This window comes from Alligator mississippiensis, chromosome 4 (assembly GCF_030867095.1).
Source record: "Alligator mississippiensis isolate rAllMis1 chromosome 4, rAllMis1, whole genome shotgun sequence".
Taxonomy (NCBI): domain Eukaryota; kingdom Metazoa; phylum Chordata; order Crocodylia; family Alligatoridae; genus Alligator; species Alligator mississippiensis.
This window is the reverse complement of record NC_081827.1, coordinates 109,036,632-109,063,904: the sequence shown is the minus strand read 5'-3', so window position 1 is coordinate 109,063,904 and position 27,273 is coordinate 109,036,632. Positions and strand designations below refer to the sequence as shown.

General features: G+C 45.4%; 1 protein-coding gene across 5 annotated transcripts in view; it reads left to right on the top strand.

Moving 5' to 3' along the window:
* The window catches only part of TRIM24 (tripartite motif containing 24), a 110,352-nt gene that overhangs the window by 11,120 nt on the left and 71,959 nt on the right, over nucleotides 1–27,273 (top strand). The gene's annotated exons all lie outside the window — the stretch shown is intronic.

The following is a 27,273-nucleotide window of genomic DNA, read 5'->3' as shown; positions in this document are numbered from 1 at the left end:
CATTCAATACCTTTGTTGTCTAATTTCTCCAATTCTTTTTGCCAGTGGGTAGTTCTGGCTGATTCTGGTGATGTGCCCAGTGGTGTGGTAGAGGATAAAAACTTTCTCAATGAGAGATGGCAGTGTGCTGGTTGATGTCCAGTCATCTGACACTTGTACCGGTCAATGTCATCTGCTAATTTCCTTCTGATGTAAGGGGGTGTTATGCCAGATAGTGCGTATAGGCAGGCAACGGGGGTCAGTTTTAGGCAGCCTGTTGTAATTCTGCGTGTATCATTTAAGGCAGTGTCAGTATGTTTGATGCAACTTGATCATCCCCAGGTGGTGCAGGCATATTCAGCCACAGAGAAACAAAATGGTAAGGCAGTTGTGTGTAGGGTGGATGGATGTGCTCCTCACTTAGAATTTGTGAGCTTATACAGAATATTTTTGTGTGTTGACCTTGGCTTTGGTATGTGCTTTTGTAACAAAGTGTGCGATCCAGTGTTACCCCCAAGTAGACTGGGTGTTTTGGATGTTTGAGACTCTGGTCACTCTGGGTGACGCTCAGGTGTCATTCCACATCCCAGTTCCTCAGACGGAAAGTGCAGATTTGGGTTTTGTTAGAATTAGGTTTGAGATCATTATTTAAATAATGATCTGACACCTTGTTCAGTGTCCTCTCCAAGATCTTCTGTGTCCTGAAAATTCTTCTGCTGTGTGGTAATATGTAGCAGGCTCACCTTTCAGAGCTTGGGTTGAGTCCCAGGCTTGAGATCCTGCTGTTCTGATTGGTGGAGCCCATCCACCAATCAGGAGACAGCAGGAGAAATAGTCATGCCCCTTTCTGGAGGGGGAGGGAAGGGGAGAAGAGCTCCCCCAGACCTGACTGAAGACTGTAAACTGTCAGGTTCAGAAGACTTCAGGGGTGGAGGCCTGGAGCATATAAAAGGAGCTGCATGCCCAGCACGAGGGGCAGTTGCAGCGAGGGACTCTAGAGTGGCGCCAAGAAAAGCTGGGGAACTTTCCCCCAGCAGGCTCAAGGTTTCTGAAGTTGCCACTGTAGCAGCAGCCTTGGGAGCAGTGTGAGACCGCTTGAGCTGTTGATGGTGCATGGGGACAGTGCACGGCGACTTGGCCCTGGGAGCAATGTGAGACTGCTCAGGCCCATCACAGTGTGCGGTTTGGTGCACAGAGCGCAGGCTTTGGGAGCCACAAGCAGCAGCTCGAGCTTGCACCCCTGGCAGGGCCAGCGGGCCACACAGTGCGCAGGGCAGCGAACAGAGCAAAGGCCTTGGGGCTGCAGTGAGGTGGCTCAGGCCCCATCTCCCGGGAAGCAGCCAGGTCCCACGGTGCAGAGGGTGGCGCATGGGCCCAAGCCTTGGGAGCCAGGGAGCGGTGGAGGCTGCTTGGGTTAGCCACCCAGTGTGAGGCCAGCCGGCTGGAGCCTGAAGGGCCTGACCTGTGCTAAGAGAGCCCTCAGTGCTGACCCAGGGCATGGGGAAATGGTAGTGCTGCGGTGTGAGGCCCAGCACCCAGGAGCCAGCAGCAGTGGTGCAGCAGCTGAGAGGAGCTGAGACCTCGGTGCCCAGAGTGGGGCACAGGGTGGAGAGGAGCCCAGCGGCGCAGGAGAGGTCTGGAGAAGCGCTCCAGCAGAGGAGACCCCATCGAGCTGTGCCCTGACCACTGCCACCTGAGGGAGTGTGAGTCATTGGGCCCTTGGGTCCCACAGGGGAAAGACGTTTGGGGTGGGCAACCCACAGAGAAGGGGCTGGGTGAGTGCCCTCCCCTCCCCACCCCCCGTCAAGGCCCTAAGGGGAGGAGGGACCCCTGGTGCTTCCTGGACACCCCACAAGGGACCGCAGTGGAAGGAGGAGTATCTCTTGCCATGGATCAGGGACTATATTAAGGAATAGATGTTATTAAGGTAGTTCATTTTTGTGCCTTATATTTTGTAATTGAAATGTTGTATTGTGATGTTGTAAATAGTGTTATTTAGGGTTTGATCTTGGTTATTGGTTAGTGTTCTCTGTGTAAAGATATGTATATGATATTTAGTTTTATGTTTATATTATAACTTAATAAATTGTATATAGTTAAGAACTTTGGGCTTCAGCTAACTATAGAGGAAAGGGGGATCTGCTTGAAATTCTGGCACCATTCTCACAGCACCCCCTCCTGCCTACCCATCCCATTCAATTGAGAATAGTTCACACCCTTGAGTGTACCCAGGTTACAAATGCAAAGACTGTCAGCGTAGATGAAACATTGACATTTGGCAGGAAGTGGCTGATCATTAATGTAGATGTTGAATAAAAGTGGGGGCAGGGCACTGCCTTGTAGTAAGCCATTCTTTTGGGGGTGCCATCTGTTTTTCTGGCCATTTAGTTCCACTTAAAAGCACCAGTTCTCCAAGGGGCTACAGATGTTCTGGCTTGGATCTAAGTCATCAGTCATAACGTACAGTTTGTGGATCCAAGTACAAGCCAAATAAAGATAGCTCTTTTTCTAAAGATGGCTGCTGGAGGGAAGTGGTAGCCTCTTAGGAGTGTTCCAGCCACCAGGCTATATTTGGGTGGTTGTGGGTTGTTATCACTTCATCTGATTGGACCTATTTTACTTTGCGTGGGGTAACTTAAAGATTCTTTGGTCTTAGAGAAGAGAGGACATGTTAGCATGACTTCTTGAACTAGCTGCTAAGGTATTTTGGGAAACCTTAGGCACCTATACATGTGCAGCGAGGCTGCTCCGACATGCTGTAATTACTCAAGTCAGCTGGAGTGTGCCAATTACTGTACTCCAGCAGATTTCAGTGCAGGGACATGTATCAGTGTCCCTGAACTGAAAAATGGTGGTGAGGGTGTTTTTAACTAAAGCTCAAGCACCTCTCACCACCATTTTTCAGTGCAGGGATGCTGATACACCTGTTGCTCTCAGACCTGTTCTAATTAAAGTGCCCCCCCTGACTCCCAGAGCACATGTATAAATGCCCTTTCTTGAAGTGCTCCTAGTGTCTGATTTAAAAAGGTGATCTCCATTTAACTGTAAGCACTTAAAGGGGGAGTTAAGTGGAATCTAGGCACCCAGTCCTCCTGTGGATTTGTCTAGTCCTTAATGTCTTTGGAGTCCACACAACAGTAATACAAGTGATTTTAAAACTGCTAATGTTTACAAGGTGACCAGTAGGTATTGCACATGTTGAGATTCAATGCAACTTTCTAATTTATGCTATATAATGCTCTATTGTCCATAATCAAATGAGACCTGTAGGTCAGTGCAAGTGTTAAGGTATTATGTGTATGGCTGGAAAAGATTCAGTGCTTACTAGCTGATGTTCTGAGTTTCCTTGCCAGGGTAAGACATTCCCCCACAGCAGTGCCTTCAAAAGATTAAGGAAGCATGGTTTTATGTTGGCACATGTCAAGTCCTGTCTTACCAGGCTGTTTATTCTCTGAACCTCCTTGTGACCCTTCTCCACATCTGTTCCAGTTTGAATTAATATTCCTTGATCATGTAGCATCAGAACTGTATGCAGTAGGTTTCACCATGCTACCTTTCAGTAGCAGAATTTTTCTCCAGTGCCAAATGCATTGGAACACGACTGTCTAGCTGGCAGTCATCAGCAGGATGCATGTGACCTATGACTTGTTAGATTTCAGCCTAGGGATTGCTTGTCAATGTGACTCTGGAACCTGTGGGGTGAACACTGCTATTGATTCCCCCCCCCCCCCCCCCCCCCCCCCCCGCCACCATATCCTGACCCCATTGCCCATCACTGAATCCAGTGTGTTTGGTCACCATAGGTGAGTACAACTGATGGCAGGGGGAAATGGAGGTGAGGGCAAGCAGCAGAAGTGTTCGTGCCCCTGGTCCTAGAGCTATGTTGACAATCTGCCATCCTGTCATTGGAGGTGGGTCATTTGGCTTGTGAGGAAGCTCAGTGGCCTAGATATGGCCCACAGAGCCAAATGAGTTGGAGACCCCTGAAGTAGACTGTACCTGATTAGCTGGTCTTTTGCAAGGGGAGTTGACCAAGCCATCTTCAGTGAGACTGTTGTGTAGGAAATGGAAGGCTGCTTCTGTTATTGGCCTTCGGACTGTGCTGTATGTAAGGCTTGTCTTGCCTTACTGCTCTTGTTGGAGGAGATCTGAGTTTCTGATCTGTCAGTGATCCTACAAAGTTTGAAAAATCCATGTTTGTGCATGCACACGTGTGCAGTTTTCAGGAGCTGCCATCATCCATCCTTTCCTGAGTGGCATGTTAACCCAGTGCTTCCTAATTGTTTCCAGCCCAAGGCACACTTACGTTAATTAAAATTTTCTGCAGCACACCTGATGAGGCATTTTCCATCCTCATACCTCTTTTAGCTCACTGCCATGGCAAAATTCCATGGGACACCTGACGAAGGGTTTTTGAACCCGAAAGCTTGCTTAATAACTATTCTCCAACCATTTGGGTTGGTCTAATAAAAGAGATCAAACTCACCCAAGGAACCTTGTCTGTCTATGGGACACCTGTTCATTTCTGATGGCACACTTTTGTGCTGTGGCACACCGGTTGGGAAACATTGTGTTAACCAAAGATACTTGCGGTGATCTAATTGTAATATTGCCCTGGTCTGTATAAGTGCCCAGGTGAAAACTTTCTTCAAAGGTTCTTTTGCAATTTCACATGCTTAACTTCACCATAGAAGGAAAGGATACAATGTAAATGTCTAGTCTTGGCAAAACAACCAGCTCTTCTTTAGACTTCTTACAAAGCTTAAGTTTAAAGAAAAAAAAAAAGGCATCTGTGATCATTTGGTGAAGAAATCTGTAGAGGTGCACCGATACCCTGGTCTGATATCAGATCAGTACTGATATAAAGAAGATTATCTATATCGGATATTGGCCTTAAGTGGCTGATAAATGCCTGTGCTGTGCACAGCTGCAGTGCAGCACGTAGGCAGTGAAAACAGCTCGCAGGGTGGAGACTGCCTTCAGCTGGTAAGTCTTGTGGAGGGGAAGGGGCATGGAGAGGCAGATCAGGGCCCTGTCATGAGGGAGGCTGGAGCAGGGGTAACTGCTGGGGGAGGTAGCTCTGCTGCCACGTGTGGCTTATCTGCTGGCCACCACCACTGCTGCTGTCACTCACTGGGGAGAGCACCGGGGGGCATGTGCCCCCATATCTGCGCGGGGCAGGCTAGGGCTGTTCCCAGCAGAGCTGGGGCAGGGTGGCTGGTGGCGCCTCTGGGAGTAGGGGGCTATGAAGGGGCTGCAGCAAATTTCAGGGTGGCTACAGCCACCCTGTAGCCCCATCCCAGCAGCACTGCCCCACCCTGCCCAGGCTCCCATGTTGCTTCTCCTACCACACCGAACTTACCTGCTGCAGGCAGTGTATTGGATCAGTATCGGCAGATAGGCCTCCTTAAATATTAGCTATTGATATCAGCAAATATCTATCGGTGCACCCCTAGAAATCTGTATGTTGTTACACCCAGTAATATCTGGGCCATATCATGATTAGTAAAAATTTGTTCACCACCCTATATCTGGGAATCTCTAGTCTACCAAAATTGCACACTTCTTGAGAGAGAAAAATATTGTTAACTTTTGGCCCATTTATCTTCATAGATATCTATGCGTGATGATTGCTAGCAGATCCTCTGGCACTAATCCAGTAGAAACTTTACCATATTGATCCAGCCTCCATTTACCTATCTATTTATCTTATTCAATTTGTCACATCATTCAGGTACAATCCTGTCCTATCATCTTTACCTTTATTTTTCTTTTATGTTTATGTGTCTTCAGTATTTGGGCAGTGTAATTTCCCATAGGAAAGTGGAATGAGTTTATAATTCTGGTTCACGGATTAATATCTTAAAAAGATGTTTTATGGACAGGATAATAACAGAATATTTATTCCATCCCAAATGCATGGAAAAGTACTGCCAACTAGTCAGTCACTTTACAAGTATAGCATACCAACCCATAATAGATGACATAATGGGAGTGTCTACATGTGTATTTACCCAGGCCTAAACTTAAGGCCTTTGCTTAAGGTGATTTAGGTGCACGTGTACATGAGGATGCACTAATGAGCATTAAGGTGCATTAAATTTAGATGTGAATAGCTAAGTTTCATTAGCACACATGCAGATGCACTAATGCATGTTAACATGGCGTCTATTTATTGACGTGTTAATACACATTTGTGTGTCTACACATTTGCTATGGCAGTATCTTGTGGCAAGCAGTGTCATTTCTGCTCTCTCTCATTTTTGCCGTGGATTTGGCCTCTTGTTCAATCAGGATTATAAATTGGGGTTCTGGAGGGTGTTAAGTTAAATCTAAAATAAAGCCAAACATTTAGCAATGGACACTAAGGCAGGCAGTTGTAATTCTTCACTACAGTTAGAGTGCATGAGTGAACCTAATTTGTGAAGCATAGTTTTGTAACTTGTGAGAACAGTGACATAGGGAGCCTATATAGTTGTCATTAATAAATTTCACTTCCCATGTGGCAGCATGCAAATTGGTTTGGGAAACAGGCTGATTTTAAAAAGTTAGCAGGGTTAGCAGCCTCCTTACATTGTTGGCTTTGGATTTAGGACCCAGATACCTTGCTCTGGGGGACAGGGATGGACCCAGACCCACCTTCAGACCTTTCCATTTGATAATAGATAAATTTATTGATGCATAGTGATAACAGAAAAGAAACAATATAAACAATCAAGCAATTCTATATACTACTAATCCTAGGGTGGTCATCAGAGTCAGGATACATCTGGTCAGGATGCAGGCTTCACTCTGAGGCTTTCTCTTACGTGTCAGGTGTCAGCAGCCTGGAGGTGGGATGCCGAGGCCCACACCCTCCCTCCAGCAGGGTGGATGAGATGGGCTCGTGGTGTGCCTTCTGTCCATGGTGGTCTCAGGGTGGGGCCCTTCCAAGGGATGGGGAACCCTCTTGGGGAGGAGGAGGACCCAGGTGGAATGATGAGGGAGGGAACTGGGGTAGAACAAGGAGGAGGAGGGATGGGAAGGACGGACCCTTTGTTACGTCTCTGCTTTTGTATTCTCCTTCCCAACTGATGACTCTGGATCCATGGCTGTCGCTGGTTAGTGTCTCTGTGTTTGTCACACTGTCCATGTAGCTCATCACATGCACACACATTAATTTGGTTTTTCCGGGCCTTCTCCTAATTTTGTTCTGTTCCACCCAAACCGGGACTCGTGCCCTCCTGCTCTGGGGCCTTGTTAGCTGGTGCCACCTTATCTCAAGTTATGGAACAGTGTGGTACATGCCCCCAGTTTTTCTCATGCTGTGTATATCCATTGGCCTTGTTGTGTTGGACAGCCTGTCGGCTCTGAAGGCTGTGTGAAACTGTGATACCCAGGCTCTTAAAAATTAATTAACCCCTGCTCCCCATCCTGAATGATTCTAATGCATATACATATACCTATAAGACAAGTCCCAAAAATCAAATCTTTAAATACCATTTTCTGAGCTACTGAATTGTCCATCAAGTCTATAATCATAATTAAATACAACTGCCAAGTTTATCTGGGATCTTGCTCGGGGATTGCCCCTAACCCATTTCCAATCCAAACACAATTTTTTTTACTTAAACTCAATTATGCTTTCAGTATGGGAGAGCAGGGTTATTTGGGATTTTAGACTAAAACCCAAAGCCTGTTACTTTTAATAAAATCTTTACACACAGAAACAAAAATTCTGAGATGTGAATGACCCCATTCATTCCAGTGGGGGACAGCACACTTGCCAGTAATGTTTCAGATGTAAGTGCTGGTTAAATCTCATTGCTCAGATAAGGGCTTATCAACACGCAAGTTGTACCACTCTTAAAGTTATTCCTATATTCAAATCTGAGGTGTGATTTGCATCACAGGCAGACACACCAGAGCTAGTTTTAATTTTCCAGGAGTATAACAGTACTGTTGTAATTATAGCACCATGGGCTCTTAAAGCATTCAGTGTGAATGGTAAGCCTGTTCTGCTGTATCCTCACTGTACTGTCATCCATCAGAACATAAGAAGTGCTATGCTGGGTCAGACCAATGATTCATTTAGCCTAGTATCCTGTCTCTGACAATGGCAGAAATGGATGCTATAGAGGGAGAGCACTGAACCAGAGATACCTAGACCAGGGTTGGGCAGATCGTGACCCATTGGCCAGGTCTGGCCTGCCAAGGGATTCAGTCTGGCCTGCAGCAGGTCCCTCTCTTCCACCCAACCCAGATACAGGGGGCAGCCTGGGTTGTGGTGCATGCAGCCTATCCCACTGCCCTCAGGTGCGCAGTGGGGTGAGGGCAGCTGGGTGGCTGGACTTGGCTTCCCAGCAACCCTGACGGCAGTGCCTCACTGCCCAGCTGCTGCTGCCAGTGTCTCCGCTACTGCAGGTGGACCTGGCCCTGCTGCCCAGGCACCCTGACTCATCCATCCTGCTCCCACTTCTGGGGGTGCCAGATGGATTGGGTGGTCAGGGTCTCCATAGAAACTGGTCCAGGACCCCTAAGAGAAGGGCACGCTTCACCAGGGGGATGGGATGGGGATGTGAGTGGGCATGGAGTGGTGTCCAGAAGTGGGATAGGGCTGGGGCCAGGATTGTGAGGTAATGATAGCATGGGGCCAGGGCCAAGGGCAGAGCCATGATCATCTTCCTGCATATCCCTGCCCATGGAACACAGTGCCTATTGCAAGGACATCTGAGGAGCAGATTGCAGCTCTGCCCTGGGTCCTGGCCCTGCACTGTCACAGCCTGTGATCCTGCCCCACCTGTCTGTCCCACTCCCGGACACTTCCCTGCCCACCCATGGCCCCATCCCATCTGCCCAGCTGAGTGTGCCCTGCCTGTGCCCTACCTAACCCCACCAACCTGCTCTGTCTGGCACCCCTGGCCATGGGTGTGGGGTGGGTGGGCCCAGGGCCAGATAACATTGATTGCCCCCCTCTTCTCTTCCCTTTCCACCCCTGGCTTGCAACAGCTCACCAAGACTACTTAAGTGGACTCTCAGCCCACGTAATTGCCTACCACTTATCTAGACTGCTGTATTCCCTATTCATTACTCTCCTTGGTATCCACAGTTAGTCTGTTAGAGATGCCAGAGGTAACGTCTCCAACTGTTCTGTTCAACACCCATTATTAGATGCATCGTCCATGAATTTGTCTAGTCCCTTTTTGAACCTAGGTACGCTATCTCCTTCTACCACCTCCTGTGGCATTGAATTTCACAATTATCTTGTTCTCTCAGTTTTAAATCTGTCTCTTACTAATTTTAGTGGGTGCCCCCTAGTTCGAGTAGTTTGGGAGTTGGTGAATAACAGTTCCCTGCTCTCTTGGTCCACACTTTTTAATGGCTTTATTAGACCTCTGTCATATCCCCTTTCAGCATTCTTTCAAACCTGAAAGGGCTGAGGCTGGACACAGTATTTAAGATGTGGACATACCATGGATTTGGTTAACTTGGTGATAATGGTCTCAGTTTTGTTTTCAGTTCCCTTCTTAATGATGCCCAACACTTTTTTGGCTTTTTGGTTGCTGCTGCACATTGAGCTGACATTTTAGAGACCTGTCTATTCCAGGTTGCTTTCCCGAGTTGTAGTGGCTAGTTCAGAAACCAGCATTGTACGTGTATAGTTCAGGTTATTTTCCCCCAAGCATGTTATCTTGCACTTGTCAACACTGAAGTTCATCTGCCAGTCTTTTGCCCACTCATTTAATCTTTCTGCAGCTCCTTTCTTTATCATTCCTGAGTGCACCTTTTCTACCTTAGTAATCCAATGATCTCACTGGTTCTCTCACTGGTTTTTTGTTTCTGATGTTTTATGATTAACTAGCATTTTTTGCTAGACAGTACTCAAATTCTTTTCGGAGCTTGCCTTATTTCTCTTAACTTGTCAGTGTTTGTGAGCTTTTGTGTTTTCCTCATTTGGGCACACTTTCAATGTTTTATTTTAATGTTTTATTTATTTATTTATTTATTTTGAAGGATGCCTTTTTGCCTTGATTAGCCTTCTTAACTCTGCAGTTGAACCATGCAGGGGTGTTATTGGACCCCTTAGTACCCTTCCTGATTTGTAGTATACTGCTTTCCTGAGTCTCTAATATGGTACTTTTAACCTGCTTCTAAGCTACCTGCAGTCCTCTTATATTTTCACTGTTCCTTTTAAATTCCTCATTTAACTCACTTCCTCATTTTTGTATAATTTCCCTTCCTGAAGTTGTATATTGATGTGGTGGGTTTTTTGACTTACTCCCATCCACCAGAATTTTGAATGTGATTATGATTGCTGTTACAAAATGGCTCACCAACAGCTACTTCCTGTGTATTACTAATTAAATTTGGAAATGCTTCTCTTGTGGGGTTCCAAGATGAGTTGGTCTAGAAGGCAGTCACTTATTACATCCAGAACTTTTATTTCCATGTCTCTCCCTGATGAAGTATTTACCTAGTCTGTGCAAGGATAGTTGAAGTCTCCCTTCATAGAGTATTATTGCTTGTCCTATTTTAGCAGCTTCTCTAATATTCCTAAGCATTTTGAAGTCACCTTCATCTTTCTGGTGAGGTCGTTGGTAGTACCATCTCACCAGTATATTCTTTTTATTCAAGTACCACATTTCTACCAACAGAAATCTGTGTTATGTAGATTAAAGCTAGCTCGGGTAAAAGCTACTGCACCACTAATAAATATTACGGTTTTGCAGCATAGAGAGATGTTTACTGAGAGAGAATAATTGAAGCATCTTGTACATCCGTCACATGGATCGTGGAGGGAGTTTGTTGGCAAGAACTATGCTTTAAATTGAAATAGGTTATTCCTATGCTCTTACATGTATAAGGTATGTTCTTACTAGCACAACTTCACCGTGCTAAGGCTCATAGTGGTATAACTATTTTTGTTTAAAAAAAAAAATAATGTCCCTAACCATAGTGGGTACAGTGATGCAGCTTGTCAGGTGCAGACCAAAGATCAGCCCTTACAGGTAAGGCATTAATTGAGGTATCTTACAGCTCTACATCGGTGTTTATAAAAGTGTTCATTGTGGAAAATCTACTTAATGGGCATGTCTACATGTGGCTATTAATGCACAGCAATAAGCTCTGGAGCTTGTTGCTGCTGGGTGCATGCTTACACATGTGCAGGGGGCCCCGGGGGCTAGCCTGCCAGCCAGGTCTGCTCCCTGGCTCAACATGCTGTAGAAGTGCTGCCTGAGGCATAAGGGTGCTTCAGTATGGAGCTAGCTTGCAGGCAGCCCTGCACTGAAGCACCCTCATGCCCCAACCAGCCCTTCCACTATCCACCGTAAATTATAGGTTCATAGATTGTAAGGCCAGAAGCGACCTTGGAAGATCATTGGGTCCAGCCCCCTACACCAAGCAGGAAAGATAACTGGGGGTCAGGTGACCCCAGCAAAGTGAATGTCTAGTCCCCTCTTGAAGTTTTCCAGGGTTGGTGATTGCACTACTTTTTGGAGGGAGCTTATTGCACAGTCTGGACACCCTGACTGTGAAGAAGTTTTTTCTAATGTTGAGCCTGAATTGGTCTTCCAGGAGTTTGTGGCCATTACTCCTGGTTTTCCCCAAGGGTGCCCTGGTGAACAATTGCTCACTGAGCCCTTGATGTACTCCCCTAGTGTAGCGGTAAGCTCTGCTACCAGGTCCCCTCTCAGCCTTCTTTTCTTCAGGCTGAAGAGTCCCGGATCCCTCAGCGTTTTCTCATATGTCTTGTTGTGTAAGACTCTGATCATACAGGTGGCTCTTTTTTGGACTCTCCGAAGCTTGTCCATACCCTTGTTAAAGTGGGGTGCCCAAAACTGGACACAGTACTCCAGCTGCGGTCTCACCAGCGCTGAATAGAGCGGAAAAATTACCTCCTTGGTTTTGCTGAAGATGCATCGATTGATGCATGCCGGAGTATTATTTGCCCTACTGGCTACAGCATCGCACTGCCAGCTCATATTCATACTGTGGTCTATTATTACCCCCAGGTCCCTTTCATTTGTGGTGCTAGTCAGTTTGGTGCTGCCAAGCCTGTAGGTGTGTAGCCTATCTTCAAGCGTGACCACGCTTTCCCATAACTTGGTGTCATCCATGAACTTAGCCAGTGGGCTCTTCACCCCCACATCCAAATCATTAATAAAGATGTTGAAAAGTACTAGACCAAGCACCGACCCCTGTGGGACACTGCTGCCCACTTCTCACCAGGATGACACAGATCCATTCACTGTGACTCTCTGGGTCCTATCCTGGAGCCTGTTTCTCACCCACCTGACTGTCTTGGAGTTTAGCCCACAATCCTCCAATTTTCTCTCAAGGATTTTGTGGGATACTAGATCAAAGGCCTCTTGGAAGTCGTACAATGTCAACCTGCTTTCTCATGTCCAGGTGGCAAGTTTACCTGGTCATAGGAGATGAGGTTGGTAAGGCAAGACCTGCCTATGACAGTCATGCTGGCTGTCATTCAGAATCTTGCCTTATGAAAGCTTATTGCAGATAGAACCCTTGATTCAATTTTTTCTAGGATTTTCCCTAGGATGGAAGTTAGGCTTGTTGGCCTATAGTTACCCAGATCTTCCTTCCCACCCTTCTTGCGGATGGGGACAACATGGGCCCTCTTTCAGTCCTCAGGGACTTTTCCAGATCATTTTGCCAGGGGTTCTGCAATGACTTTGGCCAGCTCCTTCAGCACCATCGGAGGAAGATCATCTGGCCCCACTGACTTGTATATGTCTAATTTTTGAATTGGTCATACACCAATTCTACAGCAATAGTAGGAAGGTGATTATTCCTACTATGCTCATCCTGTACTCTACCTGGTGCTGTTTTCCCCTTGGTTCGGTGAAAGACTGAGGTGAAGTAGTCATTCAGAAGGACTGGGTGCCAGTAACCAGCTCTCCTGAGTTGTTGAGCAATGGCCCCACACTTCCATTTGTTTTCTTCCTGTTCCCTGTCTACCTACAGAAGGACTTCTTGTTGTCTTTGATTCCCATTGCTAATCTAAGTTTGAATTGGAAAGGACTTCAGTGGTAGACCAATCTGGTTTTGTTTTATGACAAGGTCACAAAATGCTTAGATGCAAGAGTAGAGGTGGATGTCATGCTGCACCTAGGGTGCAAAAAAATCCAGCACACCTACTAGCTGGGAAGTGAACCTCTCGGCAGCACAGAAGCGGAAAGGGATCTTGGAGTCATAGTGGACTCCAAGATGAACATGAGTCGTCAGCGTGACCAAATCATCAGCAGATGCATGACAAATACATCCAAGGAGGTGGTACTTCCCCTCTTTGCGGCATTGGTCAGACTGCAGTTGGAGTACTGCGTCCAGTTTTGGGCGCCGTACTTTAAGAAGGATGTGGATAGTCTCAAGAGGGTCCAGAGGAGGGCCAATCATATGGTTTAGGGCTTACAGGGCAAGCCCTATGAGGAGAGACTGAGGGACCTGGACCTCTTTAGCCTCCACAAGAGAAGGCTGAGGGGTGACCTTGTGACCACCTACAAATTCATTGCGGGGACACAGCAAGGGATCAGAGATGCTCTGTTCACCAGGGAACCTCTTGGGGTAACAAGGAATAATGGTCACAAACTGACAGAGAGCAGATTTAGGTTAGATATCAGGAAAAACTTCTTCATGGTAAGGGTGGCCAAAATTTGGAATGGGCTTCCAAGGGAGGTGGTGCTGTCCCCTACCTTGGGGGTCTTTAAGAGAAGGCTGGATGGGCATTTGGCTGAGGTCATCTGACCCCAGGACTCTTTCCTGCCTAGGCCAGGGGTCAGACTCAATGGTCTGTTGAGGTCCCTTCCGCCCCTAGCATCTATGAATCTATGAGTTTTAATGTAGAGATAAGGCAGAGACAGGGAGGAAATGATGGGCTTTATTTCACTTTCTTGAAAGAACCCTCTCAATTTTCAAAGATCTTGGAAATGCTGACTTAATTACAGCCTGTTGTCTTCAAATGTGGGTTATGGGCAATGGTCCTTACCACAGGAAAAGTTTGAGTGATCTGATCTGATCTGTTCTGTTCATGTTGTGGGAAAAATTCTGAAAGCAAGTGCTAAACTTCTCAAAAATTTAAGTTTGAACTTTTCATCTTAACAGGCTTAGTTGCAAATTCTCCAAAATGTTGCTCCATACTCGTAGTAAGTGCTCTAACTTTTGAAAGGTTAAAAAGAGGTTTAATCCCTGCTTTAAATACAAAACTGAGTTTTTTCCTATCTGGATCTGTAACTGGTGCAAGTAAGTTGGACTTGACTTTTTAACCGCTCCTGCATAACCTTTAGTCAGTGGTTTTTCATGCTGTAACAATGCTTTGCTACATTTCAAGCTATATGTGGGAAGTGGCATACACAGGCTGAATTGGAAGCTTTGTATTCTATTCTGAGCTATGCCATAGCATTGATTCAAGCCATCTAATTTCCCTGAACTGCTTGCTTTCTTTCAAAATAAGATCTTCTGGAAAAAAATTGCTACAAGCATGAAATATTCCTTTCTTTTTAACAGAAAGCATATTTAAATGAGGGTTTTCCCAAAGAGTGCACTCTCTTGTGCTTTCTTTATCATCCTTTTGCCAAAAATTATTCCACAGAGATTTTAGGAAATCAGTCTCTATACTCTGATATGGCAGTTTATGTAATGGAGTAAAAACTTCACCATACAAAACATTAACAATTTATAGGTGAATTTATGTTAGAAACACCTTTTGGGTTTGTTGGGGTAGAAAATTCTTGTGTGTTTGTAATTAGGTGCTGAGTGCAGTGTTATGTTGCAACTTAATAGCATTTTGCAATGATACTATAACTGGTATGAGTTCTAATTCTATTTCTGTAACATGTTTTTGAAGACTGAAAATGTATGTTTAAAAAGGAAAAAAGATTAAATCTTACAAATGAGCTTAATGTAGACCTTTTCATGTTAAAACAAGCTCAAATTATTCTGCACAACAGTCTGGGTAATAAATTATATCTATGAAAGTTTACATAAATACTGTTTTGATTTCTAGTTTTCTCAACATATTTAGTAGTAGATGAAATAGGTATATATTAAGGAAACTTGGTTTCTTACTTAACACAGCTCATCTGGGTAGTACTGAAATAATATGGCTGTCTGCCAAACTTCTGTTTTGTTATGGGCATAGACAGGTTTCTAATCACCAGAGATCCTGCTTTTCTCTGATCTAAAAAAAAAAATAAAATAAAAATCACGAATTCTCTGACAAAAAATGGCAAATTCTCTGACAAACCCCCCAAAACCCGTTATTAAAATTAAAAGCCCCCTGCAGCACCCACAGCCCTTGCCCCCCAGCCCTGCTGAAGGGGGCCCCAGCTGCCAGGGCTGTGGGGTCAGGGACCCAAGTCTGCAGATCCCTGCCCCCAACAGCAGGCAGCCTCAGCAGAAGCGGCCTGGAGCCAGCTCCCCCACAGCTGCTGCCTGCTCAGGTGAGATTGGAGCCTGCCGGTGGCCCCCCCCCCCATGACCTGCAACTCTCCTGCCCTGCCACAGGGGCCCCTAGCCCTCTGCAAGCCCCACTTACCTCAGGCTCCAGGAGAAGAGTGAGGCTGAGCTAAGCCGAGCAGAGTCATGGCTGACTGAGAGCCTCAGGCCCCACCCTTCCCCTCCCCCTCCCCCTCTGGGCAGAGCTGGGGTTTCCCGCCCTTTTTGCAAACAGCTTTTGCAGGCTGGACTTCAGCCAGGCTACAAGAGCTGTTTGCAAAAGCAGGGAATCTGTGGGTTTCTCTGCTAAAAGGAGAAATCTGCATTTTCTTTGATTTAAAAAGGGGAAATCCATGGTTTTCTCTGTTTTTCCGTGGAAAACGGAAAACCCAGATCCCTGCTAATCACTCATACCAGTAAAAGTGTAGTGTCTACCTGGCCTGAATTTCTGTACTTAACCAACGTGTCTACACCCACCAGTGTTTTGATTGGAGATGCAGAACTGCCTGTTCAGGTGCTACCTAACCAAAAACACTGGAACATGCTTTTTAGCTGCTTTCATGCATCAATTTTGACTGCAAAAATAAAATGAACTGAGGTGTGTGTGTGAATAGATCAGACACTTTACATTAATGGGCTGAAAGCACGCAGAGAAGCCTCAGACTCCAGAAGATCACAGCGGCTTCTTTTTTACAGTTGGATTTGGGAGTTTGGCAGGAAGGGTGCTAGTCTTCTGTTGCCTTCTCTCCTGGAGGTGAGGAGGAGGGCATTTAGAAACAAGAGGAAGAAGAAATGAGACAGTGAAAAGATGTGAACTTCGCGGAAAAGGAACCGTGGCATTAGATAAAAGTGGGAAAATCTGGGGGAAAATGTAACGATAAGAATTTTGCAACAGTAAGATTCGTGATCTACATGAATATTATCCATTTCCAGGAGTGTATATATAACAGGAGGTGCATTAATGTTGCTATTATGAGTAAGGTAGTGAAGTTAAGATTGTATGTTGGCACTGAAACATTACATTTGAAAATACTTTCCTTAATGCAATTTAAGTTTCTAAAAGTTGTGATGCAGCATGGCCATGGTTAAATTCTTCCGTTAGAACAGTTATGCTCCCAGAGGATTTGTTGTGACAGTTTTGTGATAGAATATTACCTTGTCAGTACCCAATGAACTGTGGAAGGCTGTGGATTATATAACCATGTCTATTTGAGATCTCACTTAAGCATGTGCTTATGCTCATTAAGGTACTCATAAATTCGCTTTCAACTCAGCCATAATTAGGGATGCAAAATTCTTTGAAGTTCTTTCTGCAGTCTTCATTAGATTCACTTCTATCCAGATTTGAATTAAACAATTGACTAGTGATGGCTCTCATTCTAAACTTCTCACAACACTTCCTGAATGTCCTCCCTCTTTTGTAGAGATTTGCCTGGGGAACAGTCTTCTCTCCTTTAAAAAAAATGCCAATATGTATGTCTAACCGTCTTTAACTCAACACTTCCCAGAACTGTATTCCACTACAATACAACTGTCAACCAGCAGTGGGAGACCAGCTTGCTTTGGGTTTAGACTTCTCGGACAAAAGAAATAAGTGATGAGTGACTAACCTTGCTGTATTTGGAACTAAATGCAGAATCTACCTCTGTGCCAGAAATTGTAATAGCTTAATTGCTGTAACCACAGGTTTGCTTTTTTACTAGTAGGGGTGTGTAATTTCCCATGTCTTTCCTCTGAACATGAGCATCACGAGTGTGAGTTCTTCTCGAACCTCGCCATGACGTCTTGGGCGGAACAGCCTGGTTATTGGGGTGACTTTGGGTTGGTTCCCCAGGGGCCTCTCCTGCCATGTCTTTGGTGATGGTTATGTTTGGATCAGGAGGACGATGTTGGGTCCTGCCTCCCTGGCGCCTTCCCTTGGTTGTTCCCACTGTTCCTTCTTTGTGGGGCTCCGCCTCCCCTATGCCCTGCCTAATGCCAACCTTGATGATGTCACCTGTGTCATCGAGGTTGATGTTCTGAAACTTCTTGGTGCTCAGTCTCTCGGGATCTTTGGCTGCAGGCTAATGGTGATACTTCTATGCCAAATGTCTCTTACGCTGCCCCGCCCCCCACGTCGTCCAGTCTCGGCACTGTTCCATCCCCCGGCGTGGCGACTCTTTCCCGGGTTCGGTACCTGTCATCCGTCTGCGTCCGAATCCTGGCCCCGCTGGGTTCTGCTGTATTCCAGTCACCACTGTCGACTTCCTGGGTCCACGACAACCCTGTGAATAGATCCTTGGGCCCTCTCTGGCCCTGCACTCTCGCTGTGACCCCTTTCCAGGGTGCCTACCAGGTCCCCTCACTGGGACTGCTCAAAAGCTCTGGCCCCTCCGGGCCGGTTGGGTACTCCGCTTCTGATCCCCCCCAGGCTTGTCTTCTGGCGGGTCTTTTATCCCGGCTCCGGGCATCTGGCTGACCAATCAGCCCCGGCACGCTTTTATAAAGCATGCCCATGGGGACCCAGGAGCTGTTCCCAGTTCCTCTTGGCTCAGCTGCTTTTTTTTTTTTTTTTTTTTTTTTTCTTTTGATCTTTTCCCGCAGCGGCTCTGGCTGCTGCGGTTTAACTTTTGTCGCAATCCGCTTTCGGCGTGGCATCCTGCTGCTTCCCCGTCTCTCCTGGTAAGTCTTCTTTACAGGGTGAGATGTTTTATCCTTGCTCTTGATGCCTGTGGATACTATGGGACTAAGCACAAGTAAAAGGACATGGATTGTGTTGTTATTTGCAAAATAATATTTCAATATGCGTTCAGTTGAAATACTAACTGAAGTTTTAGAACAAGCCAGTATTTTCAGTGTGGACAATCCAATGTTCATTGTTTAAACAATAAATATTGATCAGAGAAAATTGTATAGATTGAACTGATAAATAAGTGAACAGACATTCACTTTTGATTCTTGAAATGCAGCCACATGCCTGCAGTGGCTCAGGACAGGGTATTGGCAACGGGAGATGACATGATAGGGTATTGGCAACGGGAGATGACATGATAGGGGACCTCCAAATCGGTAGCTATCTGGGAGACAGTGATCACCTTATGATAGAATTCAACATAAGACGGCGAGTGGGTAAGGTAACTAGTAGGGTGAAAGCGCTAGACTTTAGGAAAGCTGATCTCATTGCACTCAGGCGATTAGTCAAGGAAGCACTGCAGAGTAGGAGTTTTGATGGGATGGGTGCCCAAGAAGGGTGGCTGTGCCTAAAGGAAACGATCCTTTGGGCACAAAGCAAGACGATCCCCGAGCGAGGCAAAAGAGGGAAAGGGGCCAGGAGGCTTCCATGGCTGACCAGAGAAATCCAGGGCAGCTTAAGGGCCAAAAGGGGAGCACATAAAAAGTGGAAGAAGGGTGAGATCACTAAAGATGAATATACCTCCTCTGCTCGTGCTTGTAGGGAGGCAGTTAGGCGGGCCAAAGCTACCATGGAGCTGAGGATGGCAACCCAAGTAAAGGACAACAAGAAATTGTTTTTTAGATATATAGGGAGTAAAAGGAAGGCCCAGGGAGGAATAGGACCCCTGCTAAATGGGCAGAAGCAATTGGTGACAGATAGAGGGGACAAGGCTGAACTCCTCAACGAGTTCTTTGCCTCAGTGTTCCTAAGCGAGGGGCACGACAAGTCTCTCACTGGGGTTGTAGAGAGGCAGCAGCAAGGCGACAGACTTCCATGCGTAGATCCTGAGGTAGTGCAGAGTCATTTGGAAGAACTGGATGCCTTTAAGTCGGCAGGCCCGGATGGGCTCCATCCGAGGGTGCTGAAGGCACTGGCCGACGTCATTGCAGAGCCACTGGCGGGAATATTTGAATGCTCGTGGCGCACGGGCCAAGTCCCGGAGGACTGGAAAAGGGCTAACGTGGTCCCCATTTTCAAAAAGGGGAGGAAGGAGGACCCGGGCAACTATAGGCCGGTCAGTCTCACCTCCATCCTTGGTAAAGTATTTGAAAAAATTATCAAGGCTCACATTTGTGAGAGCCCGGCAGGGCAAATTATGCTGAGGGGAAACCAGCACGGGTTTGTGGCAGGCAGATCGTGCCTGACCAACCTAGTCTCTTTCTATGACCAGGTTACGAAACGCCTGGACACAGGAGGAGGGGTGGATGTCGTATACCTGGACTTCAGGAAGGCCTTCGATACGGTATCCCACCCCATACTGGTGAACAAATTAAGAGGCTGTGATGTGGATGACTGCACAGTCCGGTGGGTGGCGAATTGGCTAGAGGGTCGCACCCAAAGAGTCGTGGTAGATGGGTCGGTCTCGACCTGGAAGGGTGTGGGTAGTGGGGTCCCGCAGGGTTCGGTCCTTGGACCGATACTCTTTAATGTCTTCATCAGCGACTTGGACGTGGGAGTGAAATGTACTCTGTCCAAGTTTGCAGATGACACAAAGCTATGGGGAGAAGTGGACACGCCGGAGGGCAGGGAACAGCTGCAGGCAGACCTGGATAGGCTGGACAAGTGGGCAGAAAACAACAGGATGCAGTTCAACAAGGAGAAATGCAAAGTGCTGCACCTAGGGAGGAAAAATGTCCAGCACACCTACAGCCTGGGGAATGACCTGCTGGGTGGCACGGAGGTGGAAAGGGATCTTGGAGTCCTAGTGGACTCCAAGATGAACATGAGCCGGCAGTGTGACGAAGCCATCAGAAAAGCCAATGGCACTTTATCGTGCATCAGCAGATGCATGACAAATAGGTCCAGGGAGGTGATACTTCCCCTCTAGGGCGTTGGTCAGACCGCAGTTGGAGTACTGTGTGCAATTCTGGGCGCCGCACTTCAAGAAGGATGCGGATAACCTGGAGAGGGTACAGCGAAGGGCAACTCGTATGGTCAAGGGCCTGCAGACCAAGCCCTACGAGGAGAGACTAGAGAAACTGGACCTTTTCAGCCTCCGCAAGAGAAGGTTGAGAGGCGACCTTGTGGCTGCCTATAAGTTCATCACGGGGGCACAGAAGGGAATTGGTGAGGATTTATTCACCAAGGCGCCCCCGGGGGTTACAAGAAACAATGGCCACAAGCTAGCAGAGAGCAGATTTAGATTGGACATTAGGAAGAACTTCTTCACAGTTCGAGTGGCCAAGGTCTGGAATGGGCTCCCAAGGGAGGTGGTGCTCTCCCCTACCCTGGGGGTCTTCAGAAGGAGGTTAGACAAGTATCTAGCTGGGGTCATTTAGACCCAGCACTCTTTCCTGCTTATGCAGGGGGTCGGACTTGATGATCTATTGAGGTCCCTTCCGACCCTAACATCTATGAATCTATGAATCTATAAGAAGCCAGAGAGTGGTAGAGCATGCCTCCCTGCTTGGCTGGAGCAGACAGCTTCTGCCAAGCCTACCGGGGGGTGTGTGTGTGGAGGAGGTGCAAAGCATCCTGGGATGCTGAAAGCACTGTGAATTAAATTGAATTTGGAGGGGATCTGGGACAGAAGTTCAATAAACCAATTTAATCCAAATCAATTAAGTCTGGTACTATATCCATCCAGGTTTATCTTAAACCAGTTTCAACCATTTTGAAAATGGTTTATGTGCACTTACATTGTGTTACACATCTGAAGCAATTTCTGCTCACTTATACTGGTGTACGTGTAACTTCTGACCCTACCCCCAGGCTCCTAATCCTTTTTGTTGTTCTGCGTTTTTTAAGTACAAAGATCCAATGAGTTACGCATCCACCTCACACTACTTTTGTTTAGTTTGTACTTCCCCAAGCTTTTTAATGAGAGTGTTCTGAGAGACCAGTGTCAAAATCTTGCTGAAGTCAAGGTATATCACATCTACTGCTCTCCCCACATCTACAGAGCCTGTCACCCTGCCATAAAAGGAAATCAGGTTAGTCAGGCATGACTTGCTCTTGGTGAATGCTGTTTCAGATCACCTTGTTCTCCTCTGTTCTTTACAGTGTATTCCTTGAGGGCCTGTTCCATAATCTTTCCAGGTATCAAGTTCAGGCTGACTAGTCTTTAGTTCCCTAGATTAAAGATGGGTATTACGTTACGGTTGTTCCAGGTATGAGAATGGAGGTGGTTAGCCTTGTTAGCTTGAAGTCAGGCAAAAAGTAAGGTGGGGGACATCTAGAGATGTAACTGGTACAGAGAGGCATAAGCTTTTGACGGTACCAATCTACATCATCATATGGTATGAACAGACTTCAAGGAAGAAAGATTATTATATAAAGGAAAGGGGAAAGGGAATAGGATGCTACTAAGAGAAGTAATAATGGGTTGATTATAGGGGTGCACTGATAAAGATCAGCCGATACCAATGGCTGATTATTAACAAGCCACATCAGCCAATAGTGATCCAATTGCCAATATGCAGTATCCTGCTGGCAAGTCTGTTTGGGGAAAAGGGACATGGGCATGGGCAGATCAAGGCCCCCTTAGTGACGGAGGGAGTGGGGCTGGAGCTAGGGCAGGGGCAGGTGCTGCCCAGCCAGGGCAGAGCACGGGACTGAGCCACAATTTGTTGGGGGGTTAGGGAGGGAGGGTGGCTTCCATTGCTGCATGCACCCCTGGGGAGATGGGGCATGTGCCCCCAGGATCTGTATGCAGGGTGAGTTGTTGCTGTGGGCTGAAGCCAGGGGTGGCACCAGGCTCTTCCTGGCAGGGGGGTTGAGCTGGGACTGTGCTCAGGGCAGGTGGTGGTGGTGGCACTGGAAGGGGGAGCTATGATGAATTTTGGTGTGGCTGTAGTTCTCTCTCCCCATCCCAGTGTCGCCGCTGCCTGCCCCGAGCATAGCTCCAGCTGAAACTCCCCTGCTGGGTAGAGCCTGGCACTGGCCCCAGCCATAGCCTGCAGCAGCAGCCTGCCCTTGCACCACACACAGATCTGGGGGGCATGTGCCCCCCATGCCTCCTCTGGGTTGTGTGCAGCAGCAGGAGCCACACCTTCCCCCCCCCCCCCCCCCCCGCATGAGCCATGGTTCTATCCCATGCCCTGCCCCTGCCACAGCCCCACTCCCTTCTTCATTGTGGGGGCCTTGATCTGCGCCCCCCTTGCCTACACTGCCCCCTGCCTCTTCCCTCCAACAGACCTACTGGCCAGATGCTGCTTTCCACACTGCCAGGCTGCACTCCTGGCTACATGCATGCTGCGACAGTGCACATGGCATTTATTGGCAACATCTTATTGGCTACATAAGCCAAAAAAAAAAGCTGATTGCTGATTGTATCAACTTTTTCCTTTTATCAGTGCCAACGTGATATTGGCCCATGTATCGGTGCACCTCTAGATTAGATCAATGGTTTTCAACCTGTGGTCTGTGGACCCCTGGGGGGGTCTAAGGAGTCTGCAAAAGATGATGACGATCAATCAAAAGTACGTTAATACCCACGCTTATAATTCAGAGAGGCCTGCACCTCTATATGAAATTTTTTAGGGATCTGCAAATGAAAAAAGGTTGAAAATCACTGGATTAGATCAGTGAAGGTGAACAATACAGTTAACCTGGAGGGGTCCTAGATTAAACAGTTAGCCAAGGAAATGAGATAAGTATCCCAAGTACAAGAAGACTTGTAGACTCTGGGATATTTTTAAATTTTTTTAAATTAAAAAAAATATATATTTTTAATTTCGGTTGCAGAAGAAGCCATTGTCATAGCAGTCATAACTGTTGGTAACCTCTGGGTCAGAGACATTTTGAGGGCAGGGAGATAAGAGGAAGTATATGTTCAGTTTCTTATGGGTTTTTTTCCTGTTCTGGGGAAAAAAAGACTACCTTTATTTTCCATTGTAGCACTCCTTGTAGCACTCCTCATATTTACACCTTATTTGAAAAAAGAATAATTTGGAGTGGACTCATTAATTTTGGCTAACAATTTCTTACAAGCATGCAGAAAGTGAGAAGTAACACTGAAATATGGTAGTCTTAAAAAACTGCAGTTTGGTCAAATACAGTGCTTCATAGCCTAAACATTAGACTGGCATGTATGGCAAAAACAATGAACCATTTTGCAGAGCAGCTGAAGTACTTTAATTCAGCTCTGCAGCGCTTTCCAAGAAAGTCAAAGCACTGCAGCATAGAAACTGGCCTGCAACACTATTTTTCAGAGGGGGGATTGCAGTCCAGGAGTGTCTGGTTTTGTTTTTTGTTTTAATGTATTTACATTTGAAATGGTGCAAAATTCCATGCTCAGAATTTAATACACAAATTTTGCTTGCTTAGGATTGTTCTAAATGTTTGTATTTTGGGAGTTAGTGGGAGGTTTCCTCTTGAGACATGCTTGCTTGTTGGTTTAACCTATTTGAACTCCACATGCAGCAGCAGGCTGATAGAACTGGATAGAAGCAGTTTTTTCTGGAACAAACCGGTTTGAAGAAGTTGCTAATTTTGCAGGAACAGGATTGACTTCAGAAAAAAAAAAAAGAAAGGAGTATTCTTTAAAAATGTGTTCAGGAATTTTTGTGAAGACTCTTACCCTTGTATTTGGTCTTCTTCAGATGTTAAACATTTGTAACAAAAGGATAATGGCAGTTATGCACATATTAAGGGTTGGGGGGAGGGCTGCATGTTACAAGTGAAATGTCTTGATTCCATACAAAACTACGAAATAGCCACTTTTGTCCATTTTATTTTGATTGTGACTTTCAACCTTCACTTACTGTTTGCCATATGCATTAGTCTTTATTTGTGTTCTGAAGATCTATCTCTTGAAGCAGTAGAGTGTTTCATACTAGTCTTCAGATAAATGGAAAAATGCTGCCTCTGGAAAGTTCCCATCATTTTAGCATCTTTTTAGAAAGCAGAACTGTTCTGTTCAGCTGTATACCCCATTAGAAAAAAACCCAACAATAGTTCCCAGTGGTCTCAAATCCAATGTAGGGTAAAGTCCATACATAATGCCTAACTGATATTTTTTACTTGTTTTTTTTCTGGAGAGACTGAACTATTAAGTGTTTTAAAGTCTGTTGGGGCAAACAAAAATGCCCCAAGCAATCTACTGATGGCTTTGAAGTAGGGTAATTACAGTTGAATAACACTTGTTCAGTGCTGGTGAGTGGTAGTTGGGAGTTTAGCTGGGAATTGCAAGGTTGTTTTGCAGAGATCACCACAATTGGCTGATGTGGTACAAAGCTTCTTAGTTAAAACCCATCTCTCTTTACACCCCTTTCTCCCCCCCCCCCATGAAAGTGCAGACCAAACGGGTTCAGTTTGATTAGTATAGATAGACTGAACTTTGTTGTTCAGGGTTTCTATAACAGTCCATTTAAATAGTAGTCCTCTTCACTCTTTGGAAACTAAGCCCAGTTACTCAATGTGGTACTGAAAAGAAGTAAATCAGTTAGATTATGTATTACTTCCTGTCCACACACCAAGGACACGTGTACATGGGAGTTTAATCAGTTTGGATGAATTTGATTTAACTGAATGCATTTTCATCTGCTAATCTGGACATTCCACAAACATTTGTTTCAGGAAAACCACAAATATCTTAACTAATTTGAATTGGACATGGTTATTAAAGTGGTTGACCCTCTTGAGAAATTCTACTTCAAAACCAAATCTCTCTTTCTCTCCCCCCCCAAGAGCCATGTATGCTATTTAAAAATGTTTTCCTTTCAACAATTTGTTGATAAGCACTACATAAACAACTTTTAACGGTGATTGATGGCTTCACTGATTAATGTTAAACACTAACATTTGCCAGTTTTTAATAGTTGATCTAATTTCTCAGAAAATAACTGGCTGTGAAAACATTTCTGATTTGTGTGTTGTTGGTTTGCTTTTCTTGAGCATCTCATCAGACTGATGTAGTTTTCTTCCTCTCCTTTACAAAGGATGGCACAGAAATGGGCCACTTTCCTCCTTTGAATGTATGAGCAAAGATGCTTGTTAACAAAAATTTTCATTATGAGAGCAGCTTATTTAGCTCTGCCTCATAAGTGTCCCAAATACAGAAATGTTGCAATTAAGAACTAATGCAGGGGTTCCCAACCCCTGGGCCACAAAGAGTTGGATGCCACAGACCAGAAGTGACCACAGACCAGCAAACCATGGACTGGACGTGACCAGCATACTGTGGACCGGCAGCCAACCCTTTTTTATACTGAATAAAAAAAAAAAAAAAAAAGGCTTGGCTGCCTGCCGGCAGTATGCTGGTCACTGCTGGTCCACAGCTTGCTAGTCCGCAGTCTGTGTTTTGCCAGTCCTCAGCATAAAAAGGTTGGGAACCCCTGAACTAATACATCTGTCTGTGAGGAATTTAAATACAGAAAACAGGTTACAAAACAAGATTATGCTTTGTGCAACCTTTACTCTGTCCCCATAGAGATTCCAGTAAGCATTGGGGAATATGCTATAGCCTTTCCTAATACTATCTACTTGTTTTATATGCCCCTCACTTGTATATGTCATCACTCCGTCATGCATATTTACCCAACCTTACTGTGCTTTAGGCCCAAGATAGACTTTATGGAATATATCATGCTTTTTGAAGAGTTGAACCATTGAAAATTTATTCTCTTAAATATGAATGTGCAGACTTAATTTTCTGGCCCCAAAGCTAGTGGTGGCAAATTATCTTCACTGCCAAATTTTATTTAACCATAGGATTATTAATGATAGCTTGTTGTGGTAGTACCCAAGTGCCAGTCCAGAATGGGGCCCTATTGTGCTAGGCATATACAGACATGAAACAAGTTGGTCTTTGCTCAGTTCCCATAACAGACCTGTTATGTACACTCACCAAGGTCTCAAAGCCCATTTTAGAATGACCCTGTCAAGGCTAAGTTGTGTACACAAATTGAGATGTCAAAGCAGCCCTTAAATTCCAGAGGAATGTGATTTTGATTTTTTTTTTCTCTCTCTCCATATTTAGTGTGACTTGCAAAAATTCAATATACTGTAATGCCCTGATTTTCTTCAGTACTGCGCTTCAGTGTCTCCTGTGACTGTCAATGGATATTTTCCCGGGTTGGAATTGCAGAATAAATAGACCCCTTATCCTGAAGGTGTAAGACATTTTGTGATAATTACAAATGTAACTTCTTCCATAACTTAGTTGGAAGGATTGTTTTTATTTTCCCTAAACAATGAAGACAACTAAAATGCCTTGACTCATAAGATTTCTTGCAATTATTTGAATTTTGGAATCTCCTAGAGACCTATCAGACTTTGCCCCATTGTTTTAGGCATTGCACGAATACAAATAGTTGTGGTCCCTGCCTTGAAAAGTTTATAGAAATCTCAGGCGGGAAGTGAGTGAGTGCTTCTAAATGAGGAAGGAAGTAGGTAATGAAATAAGATAATATAGTTAGATAGCTATTGCAAAAATTGATTTTTTTTCCCCCCCTCCCCTCAAAATCTCAGATACATTTTTTTTTTTTTTTTAAATCGGCTTTGAAACTACTATGTAATCTCATTATCATGACTGGTTGGCTGACTTCATATAGTATCATAGAAGTGTTGAGAGAGGAAATGTCTTTAAAGGTTAGTTAAAATTGATATTCCATATTTAAGGGAAAACTTAAAGAACACATGTTTGTTGGCGCCTAATTGAACAGGGAGATGCTGAGACCATAACATTAACAAACAGTTACATTCCCTGTCTTTCTGTACCTCAGATCAAGTTTCCCAAAGCACAGGCCAGAGTTCTCTTTTCAGAGCTTTTTAGAAAGCCTTGCACTGAATTAAACCCCAAGGTTTAATTAACATGTGGGAGGGGGTTGGGGAGAAATCGCTGATAAGTAGGTGCTAATTTTTCCACTTTTCAAGAAGTACCATACAGTTTCTTAAACATGTAACACGCACAAATTGTAAACGTTAAAATAAAAGTTCTTAGGCTTTAAATGCATTGACATTTCTCATATGGACTTCCTGTCTTGTTG